At 49.3% G+C, this 17,516-nt stretch overlaps 1 protein-coding gene across 5 annotated transcripts in view; it reads left to right on the top strand.

The window, feature by feature from the left end:
* Nucleotides 1-12,724: 12,724 nt before the first annotated feature.
* The window catches only part of PHF21A (PHD finger protein 21A), a 399,375-nt gene continuing 394,583 nt past the window's right edge, over nucleotides 12,725-17,516 (top strand). For all 5 annotated transcript variants that reach the window (XM_069221736.1, XM_069221738.1, XM_069221733.1 and 2 more), the window contains exon 1: nucleotides 12,725-13,006. The gene's annotated coding sequence lies outside the window, so the exon portion shown is untranslated. The remainder of the gene's footprint in view (nucleotides 13,007-17,516) is intronic.

A 17,516-nucleotide genomic window follows, 5' to 3' on the forward strand; every position in this document is an offset into this window, starting at 1 on the left:
GCTGGAGTTGCACTGGTTATTCCGAGCCGTTATTATTATTACTCCCTCCTGCTGGAGTTATTACCCCCCTCCTGCTGAAGTTGCACTGGTTACTCTAAGCAGTTATTATTATTACTCCCTCCTGCTGGAGTTCCAATGGTAATTCTGTGCAGTTATTACTCCCTCCTGGTGGAGTTATTACTCCCTCCTGTGCAGTTATTACTCCCTCCTGCTGGAGTTGCAACGGTAATTCTGTGCAGTTATTACTCCCTCCTGGTGGAGTTATTACTCCCTCCTGTGCAGTTATTACTCCCTCCTGCTGGAGTTCCAACGGTAATTCTGTGCAGTTATTACCCCCTCCTGTGCAGTTATTACTCCCTCCTGCTGGAGTTCCAACGGTAATTCTGTGCAGTTATTACTCCCTCCTGTGCAGTTATTACTCCCTCCTGCTGGAGTTCCAACGGTAATTCTGTGCAGTTATTACCCCCTCCTGTGCAGTTATTACTCCCTCCTGCTGGAGTTCCAATGGTAATTCTGTGCAGTTATTACTCCCTCCTGTGCAGTTATTACTCCCTCCTGCTGGAGTTCCAATGGTCATTCTGTGCAGTTATTACTCCCTCCTGTGCAGTTATTACTCCCTCCTGCTGGAGTTCCAATGGTAATTCTGTGCAGTTATTACTCCCTCCTGTGCAGTTATTACTCCCTCCTGTGCAGTTATTACTCCCTCCTGCTGGAGTTATTACTCCCTCCTGCAGGAGTTACAATGGTTATTCTGTGCAGTTATTACTCCCTCCTGCTGGAATTCCAATGGTAATTCTGTGCAGTTATTACTCCCTCCTGTGCAGTTATTACTCCCTCCTGTGCAGTTATTACTCCCTCCTGCTGGAGTTATTACTCCCTCCTGCAGGAGTTACAATGGTTATTCTGTGCAGTTATTACTCCCTCCTGCTGGAATTCCAATGGTAATTCTGTGCAGTTATTACTCCCTCCTGTGCAGTTATTACTCCCTCCTGCAGGAGTTACAATGGTTATTCTGTGCAGTTATTACTCCCTCCTGCTGGAATTCCAATGGTAATTCTGTGCAGTTATTACTCCCTCCTGTGCAGTTATTACTCCCTCCTGCTGGAGTTCCAACGGTAATTCTGTGCAGTTATTACCCCCTCCTGCTGGAGTTGCACTGGTTATTCCGAGCCGTTATTATTATTACTCCCTCCTGCTGGAGCTGCACCTCTGCCCCAGCGCCGCGAAGCCCTCGCGCTCCCCTCGCGGCGCTGGAACGCCCCCCCCCCCCTCTCCCCCCGCCCAGAGTTCCCGGCCGCACTTTACTTTCTCACCCCACATCCGGGTCCTTTCCCTAGGCATTGGCGCCGCAGCACACCCCGCTCCTTAGGCAAAGTGAAATAAATTCGCCGCACCGACACGTAAAGTAGTGCGCGCGGAGAGCCTGCCTTTCCGGCGCGGGGGGGCCGCGGGCGCAGCCGGCCCCCACCCCGGACCCGGGGTTCCGCGGGTCGGGGAGCCGGGGGCCGCGGCCTGGCCCGGCTCCGGGCGCTCCCCGCGGACCGGGCCTCCGACGAAGTTCCTTTCTCCCTCCGACCCCCTCCCCTCTCCATGCCCGCTCGAAGCCAGCGGGCCTCCCGCGGCACTCAGTCAGGGCAGCGCGCGCCCTGGCCGCGCGCGGACCCGCCATCTTGAGGCCAGGCAGCCGGCCGCGGGCTCCTTTAATGTGCTGCGCCAGGAGAGGCCGCCGCGTTAGCGCCAGGCAAGGCTCCCCCTTGACTCGCGCGTACACCACTACAGTCACCTTCCCCTAGTCCCATGCTTTTTTGCCTGACCCTGCAATGGGCGGCGATGTGAGAAATCCGTTAACTTCTCTACCATTGTTGCCCTTCTTTTGTTTCTCGGCATAAATACACGTAGGCGCTAGATTAGGTTTTCGAAGCTCTATCTTATTTCTCATGATTTTAGAAGGGCTGTCCTGATTTTTTAAGTCGAAAGCGAGGTGCCCGAAAACAAACGTCAATCCTATACATGAGGACCTATCTGCAGATAATTTTAAAGGGGCTCTCTTCTTATTCTTTATTGCCCTGTGCTTTATATTTGGGTAGACCTGGATAAGATTTATATACGAATTAACTTTGTACTTTTTTTCCGAATATTTTTTCTGTAACAAACAAAAAAGAATATACATCACTCATTGTTGTGTATAAAAGTACATGGCACATTTAGTACCCCGATGTTACAATGACCACAGAAATGCTCTGGAATATTAAAAAAAAAAAGTTTGCACCATTCATCGGAAGTATTTCACATTTCCATCTCTTCTGGCGCTAAAAATGTGGAAGTCACGTGTGTAACAAAACAAAAGTTTGCATTCATGCTCAGACTTTGCCCATTTTTTGTGGGCAGCTAAAACGCCAAACAGTCACTATACAAATTAGAGTTTGCACCGCGTTTCTAAGGGGCGCTAATGCTAAAACATACACAAAGATTGTGTGCACCTGTTTCCACCCTAGCTCCCAAGTCTAAATTGCCTTTACAATGTGCAAAATGAAGCCAGGCACCTCGCAGCTTCTGTAAGACAAGTTATTTGTCTCAAGGGTAGTATTACCAAGTCTCTTAAATCTGGCGCAGATGCCTTAACCACAGACACAACCCTTATTCTTAGCCAAAAACAACAGGTTGTTTTCTGAAACCCTTAAAAACCAGCCTCAAAAAATGCCATCACCAGACTGCCCAGTTCTCTCCAGACTCGGGATAGAGTATATCTTGGCAGTGCTGGAGCCCTGGAACCCTGTAGAATTCCCACTCAGCAGTCCCGGGCTCAACTACCACCAGCGCTCGGGGGGGGGGAGTGAGACAACATCACAAACTCCCACCCACTGAGGCCAACTGAATCTTTGGACTTGGCGAAGAGTGTAGTAGTCAGAATCATTCAATAACAAATCAGTGACATTATACCATAAACAGTATTAAACACCATGAAAAATTCAACACTAAATCAAAACTCCAAACTGAATAAAGCTTCAAAGCTTTATTACAATCCCAAAATCAATATCACATAAATGGTGCGCAAAACTAAGTTATAAACATACATAAAAACCATAGGCTGACCGAAATGTCTGAAGAGATTCAACCTACTAACCAACTAACCATCAATACTGTTAAACACTCCAAAAGAATAATGTAAATTAGCAACAATACAATATGTGAATTATTTCCAAAGCAGATGACGGGAACATCAGTAAATCATCAAATTATAATTTTAACCATCAATTTCAGAGATGGGCCATTTCTGAGACTAACCAGAATTGGAACTTGCATGTGTGGGAATGGGCTAACACATGCGGGCAAAAGCAAAAATAAAAGAAGACAAAAATAATTTGGAAAACATCTAACTAAAATAATTCACTATAAAATATGATGGTGTAAGTGACTAACCTAAAAAGGGAAACAAGAAACCACATTTAGTTATACCTCCTCTTATGGAACAGCAGACAGGATGATTTCACAGGAGCGGTCACCTTCTTCTGGCGTCAATTGTTAGCAGCATCAGGATGGTGCAGAACATGAGCTGCACATAGCACAATTCAGCAGTTCAGATTTAATTTGACATATTAGTACTGAACCACATAACAGAATAGGGCAATTAAGACAATGGTGCAGAAACTCATCAGAAGATTTAGAGAAGAGAAGCAGACTTAAACAAACATAAACTGGCTCTAAGGAGATCTCAAGATGGGTGACTTCACTTTCAAAGTTCTTCACTAATTAAAATACACAGAATTCATCCATTGGTTCTTCAACGTGGGCATCAGTTTCAGTATCCAATCATTGCAGATGGCACCACCAACTTCTGATACTTTTAAGAATTTTCACAGCAAAAGTGCGTGACTTGCTGCATAAAATCATACAATTCCGCCGAAATATTACATTTTCAATAATTTGCAACTTCCAGTTCCTATTACATGATCCACAATAAACTAAACTAAAATATTCTTTCACATGAGGACTGTGATTTCCTGCTCCTCCATTCAACAGCAAGAACAAATATTGTTACATTAACTAAAGTTGAAACATGTTCTTCTCATGGAATACAATAGGACATTCAACATTACATTAGCTGTCTAGGGAAATAATTCAGATCAGAGGGGACAGAATAAACAAATAATTTTCCATTGTTACTGGCAAAATTAATTTTCTTCTTCAGGCCTAGTCATGATAAGAAAGCCTAAATACACATCATCACAATTAATACATTAATAAAACCTATTGCGCACCTTACAATTCATCTCAAATATGCAAAGCAAATTATTTAATTTCAAACATTATTCATTTTATGTCAAAGCAATTTCCAACATATATTTATTTTTATGTGCAGATTAATAAAATTAATTTAATTCAAGTGTGTTTACTTAATTTTCATTTAATACTCATAATACATTTTATCTCTACTGTTTCTACCTAAAATAAAACTTTCAGGTTAATATTAATTAATAATTCACACATTTATGAATACACAATATTTTATTGTGAAACGTGATATCAAACTTCGAATGGCAGGCACAAATGTCTACCACAATTTAAACATGCATGTTTTTATCTCAACGTTGTTTTCTCTGTTAGGCCTTTGAAACTACAAATGTATGAACTGCCATATGCTACTTCTATGCCACTAATTTATTAATAAAACTTGATCTCTCTCAACAGTAATTGCTTTTTTGTATAAATATTTGTTATTGAATATTTATACACTATAATGCAACTTTATAGTAAGCAATGGCTGTAATGCCTAGAAAGCGTGACAGCTTTTGAAAAGAAAAAATAATGAAATGTCAGTTTATCAATTGCTCAGCATCATACAAATCCAATGTTTAAAATAATCCAGGTAGACATTTTGGGCCTCATTACGAGTTTGGTGGAGGGGACTACTCTGTCACAAACTTGACTGATATCCCGCCAGCCGGATTACAAGTTCTATTATATCCTAAGGAACTTGTAATATGGCGGGCGGCATATCCGTCACTTTTGTAATCCCCTCCGCCAAACTCATAATGAGGCCCTTTATGTCTAATTGTGCCTGATAATATTGCTTCTAAGCTTTATTGTAGACTCTGTCGTTACTGCCACCTCCTAGAGTCGGAAATTATCTCAACACATTTCTCTTCTTCCAAGTAAGAAAGTTTGTTTTGTACATATGGTCAATGCTTTTAGGGCTCAAGCTTATTCATACTCATCTATGCAATGAGTCCTGACATAGTTAAATAAAAGCAAGGCTCTTATTACAAGTTGGCTGGAATTTGGGGTGAGGATATTGGACGAAATCTCTGCACCAAATCCTGGCTATTATGAGTTTTCTCCCCAAAATGTGAAATAGCTGCACGGGCATAGAAAACTGGATCCTTTACCATGTATTTTTTCACACTTGCCCTGAGCTGAGAGAAATTGTGCCTGGGGATTGGTGAAGGTGGGGGCATAGGGTGGGGCTGGGCAGTCGGCTGTCTGGGAGGAGCACTGCCTGCCCCCCTGTTCTGCAGCAGGGGGCAGGTGGGGATTGCTGTGCTGGTTCACACAGTCCCTGCAGCAGAAAAGGGAGCGCCAATGTCTCCGGGTCCTGAATTATCGAGCTAGGCTTTGCAGACCTGGACATTTCGATCCCAGGCACACTTGTAATAGCAGATGACAGAACTCCACCAGGAATTATTGCTCCTGGTGTAATTCCCGCCCATCCCTTATTCAGAAGTCAAACAAATTTATTGTAGTTCAGATTTGTATTGTGCTTGGAGTAGGAGTCTGCACACATTACTAGTTCTCTTGTGTGCCATTGTGGCTACCGAGGCACAGGAGGACAGGGATCGGGTACAGTCGTGTCTTGAGTGAGTAGAAATTAAATACAGACTGTGCTCCCTTGAGAGAGTTCTTAGTCATATTCTGCTGACTGAAGTAATTAAAGTGTTTCCACCCTGCTATGGAGTGCCTTCAATACAGTGAGCCAAGAGGGGCCTTCACTAAGGGAATACTCTGGAGCCAGTGTTGCCATACTCTGATATATACATCTTTTGATAAATAAACGACCCCTGTCATGCAGACACAGTACCTAATGAGTGGTGAATGCACTGTTACTCTCCATTGCTCCCTGGCCAGAAAGTAGGTGGGATATCTGCTCTGCATCTGCCACTTGATCGAGGGGAAGAGACTGTGCACAGGGCCGGCTTTAGCACTGGTGGCACCCGGTGCAACAGTCTTTTTTGGTGCCCCACGTCCCATGACCACCTCCTCCGATTCCCTCACTGCCACCCGGCAAATGTGCCCCTCATCTCTCCATAGCCCCCTTTCACATACATTCCTGTGTTTTAAAGCGCTTGCAAAGGCTGACTTTTCTAATCCACTCTGCTATCCACATAAAATATAGTTCTGTTCTTTGCAGCAGCCATATTAACCCTCTGAGCTGCTTTATGGCGAGCCAAAGCTGCCTCTAGACAAAACTCCCATCTCTCTCCCTAACAGGAACATTAATCACAAGATGTGTGTTGACATTTTAATTGCTTCCTGAAGGCTGGACATACAAGGAACTTTTCAGCAGGTGCTTTTAAATTGTGAGTTTCGTAAGTACTTGATAAACACAGCACCCCGCTGAGGTCAGCACCCCCCAATCCAGGTCAGCACCCGGTGCGGCCGCACCGCTCGGACTGCCCTCAAGCAGGCCCTGACTGTGCAGACAGGACAACCTGACCAGTGCTTTCATAATACTGTCAGTACCAGGCTAGGGGCAGGACTGTAGCATGTGAAGTATATGGTACTTACCTTTCCATGAAATGATGTTGCTAAACAATGGAAGAAGGTCCACCGTTATAGGCTGAGCCACGGCCCTACCACTGTGAGACTCCGAACACTGATGTAGCAGATGTCAGGACCATACGAAGCTCCATCAGCAGCATCTCCGTCATCTGGGAACTTGTTTACAAAACAGCGACATGGCCGGTGGTTCAGGGCGATATTACTACCCGCTCCGAGCCTGGCGCGAAGTCTCACCCGAAGGGAGCTTTTGGCGTTTTCCAAGTAAGTGAACAAGTTCAGCATGGTGCTCCTTTCATGTCCAGCACCCCCTGCTCCCATTTGTAGCACAGACCTGGCTTCGAGGCGCAATGGAGCACTTTACAGTGAACCATTTTATTGCAGCAGGAGCATCTCAAGCGTGAGGTGCTCTAGATACGACATTTGGTGAAGTACATCTATGACGCAGGCGCGCAGAAGCTATTATGTGTTCACAAAAGGGGGAAACAAGTATTGCAGAGACCCCCCTTTACCATTTGTATGTTTCTACATTAAACATTGCGCTTTCCCTAATGTGTGAGTGAGTGATGACAATGTTTATTGTTTGTTTCTTTACAACTGTATACAATAATATGCAGCAAAAACAAGAATACGCGTTTGTAAAATAATCATACAATAAGTGTTGCTATAAAAGCTCAAAAAAGACAATGGGGGTCATTCCAATGTTGGCGGGCGGCGGAGGCCGCCCGCCACAAATCCCCCCTCCGAAATACCGCGCCGCGGTCAAAAGACCGCGGCGGGTATTACAAGTTTTCCCCTGGGCTGGCGGGCGGTTGCTGAAAAACCGCCCGCCAGCCCAGGGGAAAACGACCTTCCCATGAGGATGCCGGCTCGTAATCGAGCTGGCGGAGTGGGAAGGTGCGACGGGTGCAGTGGCACCCGTCGCGTATTTCAGTGTCTGCAAGGCAGACACTGAAATACTTTGCGGGCCCTCTTACGGGGGCCCCTGCCGTGCCCATGCCATTGGCATGGGCACGGCAGGGGCCCCCAGGGGCCCCGCGACCCCCCCTACCGCCATCCTGTTCATGGCGGCTTTCCCGCCATGAACAGGATGGCGGTGGGGGGGTCGGAATCCTCATGGCTGCGGAGCGCGATCCGCAGCCATGGAGGATGCACACGAGCAGCGGAAAGTCGGCGGGAGACCGCTGACTTTCCGCTTCTGACCGCGGCTGAACCGCCGCGGTCAGAATGCCCTCGGGAGCACCGCCGGCCTGTTGGCGGTGCTCCCGTGGTCGGTGGCCCTGGCGGCCACCGGCCGCCAGGGTCAGAATGACCCTCAATGTGAATTTAAACTGTTGTCCTCAGTCCAGATCCTAGAAAACTTAAAGTGCGGACACTTTAGTCAATGTGATCGCGAGAACCGCCTCTATCTATAAGAACAATCTGTGAGCTTTCCTCCCAGAGTTTAATGGCCACGGTCAAGATGTTATAGTATGACCCACAGTTTTTGGTGAAGTTGCCTTTAAAAAAGAATAAAAGCAAATTCTCACTCAGAGGGCGCCAAAGTTATTTGGACAACTCACACGGTGGCTTTGGGGGAGTAGTATATTAGGTCAGATTTCCAAGACACATGGTCAGTATGCAGTTTAGCATATCAGTGATCCTCGATACAGACATACTACTCCTATAATACATTTACCACTTTTTACTTTTAAACTATTTGTTATGCGATGTACAATAATTTTATACATGCCAACTACTCAAATTTAAAGGGAAGCTCATAATTGTCGTAGCAAAAAATATTTCACCTTTCTTCTTTCAGAAATCCCCTCCTCTTGAGCGCATATTAATGTGGGAATTAAAGTTTTCCAATGCTTTTATTTTAAGTGATTCAAGTGATAACATTAAGGCAATTTTCAGGAACCTTCGCTGCCAGATATATAGTTCAGTGGTTACTTTGTATCACGCTGAGCTCTTTGCCAAAGCCGTTTTGACATTCCACACTGCTCGGATTCCCTTCTTCGTGACATTAAGGGTTTTTTCGTGACTCACTTGGGTTTTCTGGATGCCTATATGTCGCCCCAAAACAAAAAATACAAAATGTGAGTGTATCTGCTGGCCAGATCCAAGGGCGGTCTGTGAGTGTATCTGCTGGCCAGATCCAAGGGCGGTCTGTGAGTGTATCTGCTGGCCAGATCTAAGGGTGGTCTGTGAGAGTATCTGCTGGCCAGATCTAAGCGAAGGTCTGTGAGAGTATCTGCTGGCCAGATCTAAGCGAAGGTCTGTGAGAGTATCTGCTGGCCAGATCTAAGCGAAGGTCTGTGAGAGTATCTGCTGGCCAGATCTAAGGGCGGTCTGTAAGTGTTTCTACTGGCCAGATGTAAGCGCGGTCTGTGAGTGTATCTGCTGGCCAGATGTAAGCGCGGTCTGTGAGGGTATCTGCTGGCCAGATCTAAGCGAAGGTCTGCGAGAGTATCTGCTGGCCAGATCTAAGGGCGGTCTGTAAGTGTTTCTGCTGGCCAGATCTAAGGGCGGTCTGTGAGTGTATCTGCTGGCCAGATCTAAGGGCGGTCTGTGAGTGTATCTGCTGACCAGATCTAAGGGCGATCTGTGAGTGTATCTGCTGCCAGATCTAAGGGCGGTCTGAGAGTGTACCTGCTGGCCAGATCTAAGGGTGGTCTGTGAGTGTATCTACTGGCAGATCTAAGGGCGGTCTGTGAGTGTACCTGCTGGCCAGATCTAAGGGCGGCCTGTGAGTGTATCTGCTGGCCAGATCTAAGCACGGTCTGAGGGCGGTCTGTGAGTGTATCTGCTGGCCAGATCTAAGGGCGGTCTGTGAGTGTATTTGCTGCCAGAGCTAAGGGCGGTCTGTGAGTGTACCTGCTGGCCAGATCTAAGGGCGGTCTGTGAGTGTATCTTCTGCCAGATCTAAGGGCGGTCTGTGAGTGTATCTGCTGGCCAGATCCAAGGGCGGTCTGTGAGTGTATCTGCTGGCCAGATCTAAGGGCGGTCTGTGAGTGTATCTGCTGCCAGATCTAAGGGCGGCCTGTGAGTGTATCTATTGGCCAGATCTAAGGGCGGTCTGTGCGTGTATCTATTGGCCAGATCTGAGGGCGGCCTGAGGGCGGTCTGTGAGTGTATCTGCTGCCAGATCTAAGGGCGGCCTGTGAGTGTATCTATTGGCCAGATGTAAGGGCGGCCTGAGGGCGGTCTGTGAGTGTATCTGCTGCCCAGATCTAAGGGCGGCCTGAGGGCGGTCTGTGAGTGTATCTGCTGCCAGATGTAAGGGTGGTCTGTGAGTGTATCTGCTGCCAGATGTAAGGGCGGTCTGTGAGTGTATCTGCTGGCCAGATCTAAGGGCAGTCTGTGAGTGTATCTATTGGCCAGATCTGAGGGCAGCCTGAGGGCGGTCTGTGAGTGTATCTGCTGCCAGATCTAAGGACGGCCTGTGAGTGTATCTATTGGCTAGATGTAAGGGCGGCCTGAGGGCGGTCTGTGAGTGTATCTGCTGCCCAGATCTAAGGGCGGCCAGAGGGCGGTCTGTGAGTGTATCTTCTGCCAGATGTAAGGGCAGTCTGTGAGTGTACCTGCTGGCCAGATCTAAGGGCAGTGTGTGAGTGTATCTGCTGCCAGATGTAAGGGCAGTGTGTGAGTGTATCTGCTGGCCAGATCTAAGGGCAGTGTGTGAGTGTATCTGCTGGCCAGATCTAAGGGCGGTCTGTGAGTGTATCTATTGGCCAGATCTGAGGGCGGCCGGAGGGCGGTCTGTGAGTGTATCTGCTGCCAGATGTAAGGGCGGTCTGTGAGTGTATCTGCTGGCCAGATCTAAGGGCGGTCTGTGAGTGTATCTATTGGCCAGATCTGAGGGCAGCCTGAGGGCGGTCTGTGAGTGTATCTGCTGCCAGATCTAAGGACGGCCTGTGAGTGTATCTATTGGCTAGATGTAAGGGCGGCCTGAGGGCGGTCTGTGAGTGTATCTGCTGCCCAGATCTAAGGGCGGCCAGAGGGCGGTCTGTGAGTGTATCTTCTGCCAGATGTAAGGGCAGTCTGTGAGTGTACCTGCTGGCCAGATCTAAGGGCAGTGTGTGAGTGTATCTGCTGCCAGATCTAAGGGCGGCCTGTGAGTGTATCTATTGGCCAGATCTAAGGGCGGTCTGTGCGTGTATCTATTGGCCATATCTGAGGGCGGCCTGAGGGCGGTCTGTGAGTGTATCTGCTGCCAGATCTAAGGGCGGCCTGTGAGTGTATCTATTGGCCAGATGTAAGGGCGGCCTGAGGGCGGTCTGTGAGTGTATCTGCTGCCCAGATCTAAGGGCGGCCTGAGGGCGGTCTGTGAGTGTATCTGCTGCCAGATGTAAGGGTGGTCTGTGAGTGTATCTGCTGCCAGATGTAAGGGCGGTCTGTGAGTGTATCTGCTGGCCAGATCTAAGGGCAGTCTGTGAGTGTATCTATTGGCCAGATCTGAGGGCAGCCTGAGGGCGGTCTGTGAGTGTATCTGCTGCCAGATCTAAGGACGGCCTGTGAGTGTATCTATTGGCTAGATGTAAGGGCGGCCTGAGGGCGGTCTGTGAGTGTATCTGCTGCCCAGATCTAAGGGCGGCCAGAGGGCGGTCTGTGAGTGTATCTTCTGCCAGATGTAAGGGCAGTCTGTGAGTGTACCTGCTGGCCAGATCTAAGGGCAGTGTGTGAGTGTATCTGCTGCCAGATGTAAGGGCAGTGTGTGAGTGTATCTGCTGGCCAGATCTAAGGGCAGTGTGTGAGTGTATCTGCTGGCCAGATCTAAGGGCGGTCTGTGAGTGTATCTATTGGCCAGATCTGAGGGCGGCCGGAGGGCGGTCTGTGAGTGTATCTGCTGCCAGATGTAAGGGCGGTCTGTGAGTGTATCTGCTGGCCAGATCTAAGGGCGGTCTGTGAGTGTATCTATTGGCCAGATCTGAGGGCAGCCTGAGGGCGGTCTGTGAGTGTATCTGCTGCCAGATCTAAGGACGGCCTGTGAGTGTATCTATTGGCTAGATGTAAGGGCGGCCTGAGGGCGGTCTGTGAGTGTATCTGCTGCCCAGATCTAAGGGCGGCCAGAGGGCGGTCTGTGAGTGTATCTTCTGCCAGATGTAAGGGCAGTCTGTGAGTGTATCTGCTGCCAGATCTAAGGGCGGCCTGTGAGTGTATCTATTGGCCAGATGTAAGGGTGGCCTGAGGGGGGTCTGTGAGTGTACCTGCTGGCCAGATCTGAGGGCGGCCTGTGAGTGTATCTATTGGCCAGATCTGAGGGCGGCCTGTGAGTGTATCTATTGGCCAGATCTAAGGGCGGTCTCCCAGAAGCACCGCAGAAGGCCTGACATCTTCTTATGCCCTGAGGCTCCAGGTGTATGTGCAGCTGGTGTTTGTAAAACCTTCTGTGTTCTCTTCATATCAGGGCCATCCCTAAAGGACACCCTTGGAACTATGTCTTCTTGTAACTGCTAGTTTAGCTTTAGATTTAATTTGGAAAAAAATGCTACCTTTTGCTGACTTCCCTTTTTTTTGGCTTATCAGCCATGACACGAAAATACACGTCAGGTGGCATCCCTGAAGATTTTCCATTCTGAAAACTAAATTTAATTTAAGATTTGCTAGTTTCAAACAAGCTCCCTCTTATGGTGAGTGGCATTTGTTGCACATATATCTGTGTGTAATATTACGTATTGGGCGGTTGTAAATGAAACGTAAATAAAGGTCGGTGGGTAAAGCCTGACTCTGGCATCAGGCGTGGAAGGCTGGTTCCGCGGAGCTGCGCATGCGCGTCCCTCGGGCGTCCGCTCTCTAGGACCGTGTCCCCGGCCGTAGGAGGGCTCGGCTGCGGCGCGCACGCGCGGAAGGCCCCGGCGCCTGGCCCCGGCATGGCGGCGAGGGCGGCCGGCGCCGAGGCGCGCCTGCGCGTCGGGCGCCGGCGCCGCGCGCACCGTGTGTATGTGTGTGTAGTGGCGCGGGCGCGCGCCGGCGGAGGGATCCCTCCCGGGTGATGAGGCTCGGGGGGTGAATGGATTGAAGAGTTCTTGTTTGTGTATCACAGTTTCTCTCTTTCGGGTCTTCTTTACTCCCCCTTCCTCTCACCCGTTCCTGGCCCGGGAGGGCCGCGGGGGGGTCCGCTGGGGGGCCGGAGCCGGTCCTGGCGCGGAGGGAGCCGAGGAAGGAGGAGCTGCGGGGCCCAGGACAAGAAGGCGAGGAGGAGGAGCCCCCGGGGGGAGCGGGAGCCGAGCCCCCCCTCTGCAGACAGGTCCGGGCCGCTGGTGTCCGGGGACGGGGGGTGGGGAGCTGGGATTGTCTTGGGGGACACAGTCCCTGGGAGTTGTCATTGTGAGTACACTGTTGAGGGGGGGGCTTGGGGGGGAGGGCTGTTGGGGGGGGGGGGGGGGTATGCAGTTATCTGGGGTACAGTGCATGGTCACTTGAGTGGGGCTGGCCTTTCTTGGGGTGCTGCCATCCTTGAAAGGGGGGGGGCACCTGTCTTCTTCAAGGGGGGGCAGCTCCTGGCTTGCTAAGGGCATCATTGAGTGGGGGGTGCACTTGTCCAATAGTCCACTGATACTTTCTTATTTCTCAGTGAGAATGTGGGAGGGGCCAGGGAGGGGAGTGGGGCAGAGGAGGGGCTGCAGGAGTGCAAGGGGGGGGCACCCAGGGTACTGCAGAGTGCAAACTTCATGCAGCAGAAGAGAAGTGCCTGGAGGCATCAGGTGCACCCAACACCTTCCTTCTCAGAGCCTGGCAGCAGTGGCAAGAGAGAGCAGCATCACCCACTGGGCACCAAGAACACGTCATCTTATGCCTCACCTGTGAGGAGGGGGCGGATTCACTCCTGCATGGGCATCCCTGCTGGCATGGGCACTTCTGTGCAAGTCTGCGGGCGGTGACAGTGGCAGGTGAACACTTACAGTGCAGCCTAGGTATTGTTGTGAGGGGGCAGGGTCAAGGGCATCCTTCACTCTTTCCTACCGTTATCAACAGAGTTTGCATTGTAAAGGTTTCTGCATGAACTCTCCAGGGCTCTTCTGCCAGAGGTGGAACAATGTGCTTCAGACCTAATCCTTAGAGACATGGGTTGGTACGATGGAGGTTTCTTTGTTCACCCCACAGAGTGATGAGGTTGCTGTTCGTTTCTTGTGCTTGGCCCATAGGGTGCTGGTATTTTGGGGCTGTCATTATATTATGTGTATTTGTAAAGTGCACTATCACCCAAAAGGGTATCCTGGCGCTGAGCACGTGTGTTTGTTTAGTTCTGCCTATGATAGAAGGGTTAATTGTAAAGCCAGGTCTTCAGTTTCTTGTGCAATTTAAGTACAGAGAAATTCTCATACTTAGGGTGGCAGTTTTGGTGTTTCGCACCACCCATCACATTGCTTTTTTTCGCTGGGGTGAAGTTCTTCTTTCCATGCTCAGTGGTCACCTCTCCTAGCTCCCAGGGTCCAAGAACCCCCCCCACCACCACCACCAATCCACCTGAGTGCTGGGGTGTGTGTGATCTGTTCCTCTGTGTCGGTAGCAAGGGGTCCTTCGTTTTGTCGCACTTTGTTGTGTGAAATTCTTCTTTGTGCCCCCACTATACATGATTCTATAATACTATGCAGCATGCTCATCGCTATCTTTTAGGTATGAGAGTGGAGAGAAGTGGCACTCTTTATTTCCATGATTGTCCTTAACCTGTTGCGAAGACTTGGTACTCTGGGACATCTGATGTGCCATGTGATGCTCAAAGTGTGGTATCAGCGTTGTGTATATTTTATCACCTGCCATTCACAGTGTCCCCAGGGCTTCTGGTGCACAGTATATGCAGGGCCACTGGAATTTTGCAATGCAGCACAGATTTTCGCATAATTATAGATTTTCTGCATTTGCCACATAATACATCATCTGCTGCATAATCTGCAGATTTTAACAAAAACATGTTTCTAGCTCAGACAAAAGTTTCTAAACATGCAACAAAATGTATTGCTGCGTAGTGGAAGGCCCTTTGCAAAGCTGGACTGGTCACCTTTCTGTTGCTTATTGCTATATTTGAGTTTTAAACTGGTAGTAATTAGTTGCAGCCAATGGCCAGAGAGTGTTACCAATTTTAAAAATGAAAAAAAATAATGATGTAATACTATTACAAAATGTGCTGCATAATTTGCCTTTTCTTTTTGCATAATTTACTCGACCCTGAAGCATAATGTGGCCCTCTCCTGTCGCCTAATTCCAGTGGTCCCAAGTATAGATCAGGGCTTGTAGTGCGCAATATACTTCATGGCCTTTGCTGCCTGGCATACGTAAGGGCCTGTAGTGCCCTCAGAGTCTTTTGTGCCCATTGTCTGTGGTGTACAATATATTTCCGGGCCTGTGGTGCCCAGTGTCCCTCATGGTCTGTGGTGCACAGTGTACTTCATGGCCTGTGATACTGAGTTCCCATGAAGTCAGTCCTGGCTGCCGTTCTGCGTGTTATTCACTTGGTGACAGGCAGCTCCGCTCATGTTAATGGGGCTCCTCATTGGGTGGATGGTGCTGGGGTGATGCCTGCCTGGAGAGGCGGCATGCAGTGTCCACCCTCGTCACTTGCAGCAGCTTCTGTGCCTTTGTTTCTCTGTACATCACGTCTGTGTGTCTTTGCATCTGAGAGGACATGGCACCCTGGCAGCATGTGCACACGTGATCCTGGCACAGCCGAGGGGCCAGGACGTGATTTTTCTGCCAATATGTGAGCCTCGGGTTAACTTTAACACCTGATGAAATGGCGTTTGAAAGGTGTGGCTTGGTGCTGGAGTCCTGCATACCACGGAGCGTGCGATGGGACGAGGCGATGTCCATCCACACTCCATAGTGCAAGGGACACATGTGGTCACCCCGACCAGTGCCTGGCCGCGAACTGTTGCTGGGCTTTGCAAAGCTCCTGCGGGCTCGGGACAAGTTCTGCAGCCCGTTGGAGGCCTCGGTGGTCTCAAGAGCGCGGTGGGGTCTTGCAGAAGTTGATGCTTGCATCACCCACACGAGCAGGGGGCTTTGGTTGGCAGGCACCAAGTAGAGTTGGACTTCAGCAGCCGAGAGGCCAGGAGCCACGTGAAAGAATGAACTGGGATTCTGCACACAGAATCACCAGTGGGTGTGGTGATCGCCCTTCCCAATGTCCCTTTAAATCCGGGATTTGTAAGGCGCGTCAAATCACCCAAGCCGCTCAGTTGTAGGCACGGGGAGATTAAGTGATTTGCCCAGAATCACAGGATGTTGAGCCGACGCCGGGACTCGAACCTGGTTCCTTCCAGCTCCGAAGTCGGCAGCTCTGGCCTTCAGGCCACATCCTCGTCCTGCGTGTGCAGTTGTGAACATCTGGCTGCACCGCGTGCCACCTGCCCCAGGGATGCTAAGGGACCACTTCTTCGTGGCCTCGTGCCCACCTCGAAAGCAAATGGCACGTTCCCTTTTTTTGCAGCGAGAATGGTTGCCTGCAGGTGGATTTGTGCAATTAATTTCTCGAGCGCCTCAAAGTGTCCCACCAAAGCCGGACGTGCTGTCGGGATGGCACGCCCCATGCCCTGGAGCTGGCACTGCCGTGCCAGGACTGCAGGCCGTATTGTTCGGATTCTGCAGTGCAAGTAATCTGTGCGCTGCCTCCTGGGCGGGGGTGGCTCTGCCGCCTGCCCCTCCTGGTGGACTGGGCCCCTCATGAAGTGACCACACCTCCTCTGTCCATTCCCAGCGCCGTCACGCTGACTTTTGTGCACATTTATCCTTTGTGTTCTCTGACATTTCTACGAATTCGGGCTGTTTACATCTGTTCTTCCTCTTTGACAGAACCATTTGAGACCCAATCAGTGGGTTGCACATTTTTTTTTGCCTTCCTTGCAGAATGCACTCTGGATTAAAAAAAATAAAAATAAAAAAGTTTTCTAATTAAATGTACATGTAACTGGTTGGATAGTTGTCACCACTTTGAGCTGAATGTTGCAGAGCAGTGCATTATGGAGTTCCATTTTTTTTTGGTTCCTCTCAGGTCTTGGGTAGAAACGGGCGGTTTCCAATGCTGACAGATGAATTTGTTGTGTTTAAAACCCTGCTGTAGAGAGACACGTGTTCCCCAAGTAGAAAGGAAGCCATGCTGTCCTGCACGTCGACTTGTAAAATACATTCAGTTATGTACGTGCCCAAGGGACGAATATTTCTCCACCCGCTCTCAACGCGTAGAACAACTTATTTTGTTTAAAGTCTCCATCAGTGTGATCATCTGTGAAGAAGGAATGCAGACAGCTTGGTATCCGGGGGGGGGGGGGGGGGCAGGTAGAGGTGCCAGGGCGTACAGCTGGGTATTTACAGCTTAAGGATTTTGGGAGCCCTTGTTTGGAACAGTTTTGAATTTATGATCCAGTTTCAGCTCTTTCATGCCCTCTTTGGCCAGGTCACTGACACTGCACAGGCACTGGCCCAAATTCCAATGTGTTTACATCTGATATTCAGGGATAGTGAGGTATGATTTCAATATTGTAACACAGCAGCTGCTCACTGATGTTACTGCAAATAATTTCTGTGACACCCTCCCATTTCTCATATGTGAGGTCCTGTTTTGATCTAAAAGAAACTTTTTTCATGGATGCTGCATGAAACAACATTTTCCTGCTAAATGTCTGTAATGGACACTTTAAAAATAAATTAAAGGAAAACAATTTTAAACAATCTGTTTAAGAATTATTCTAGATCAGTGGTCTTCAGACTGGGGGGTGGACCCCTTAAGGGGGGCCTCAAGTGGCCGGGGGAGAGGGGACAGG

This window comes from Pleurodeles waltl, chromosome 3_1, assembly GCF_031143425.1.
Source record: "Pleurodeles waltl isolate 20211129_DDA chromosome 3_1, aPleWal1.hap1.20221129, whole genome shotgun sequence".
NCBI classification, from domain to species: Eukaryota; Metazoa; Chordata; class Amphibia; order Caudata; family Salamandridae; genus Pleurodeles; species Pleurodeles waltl.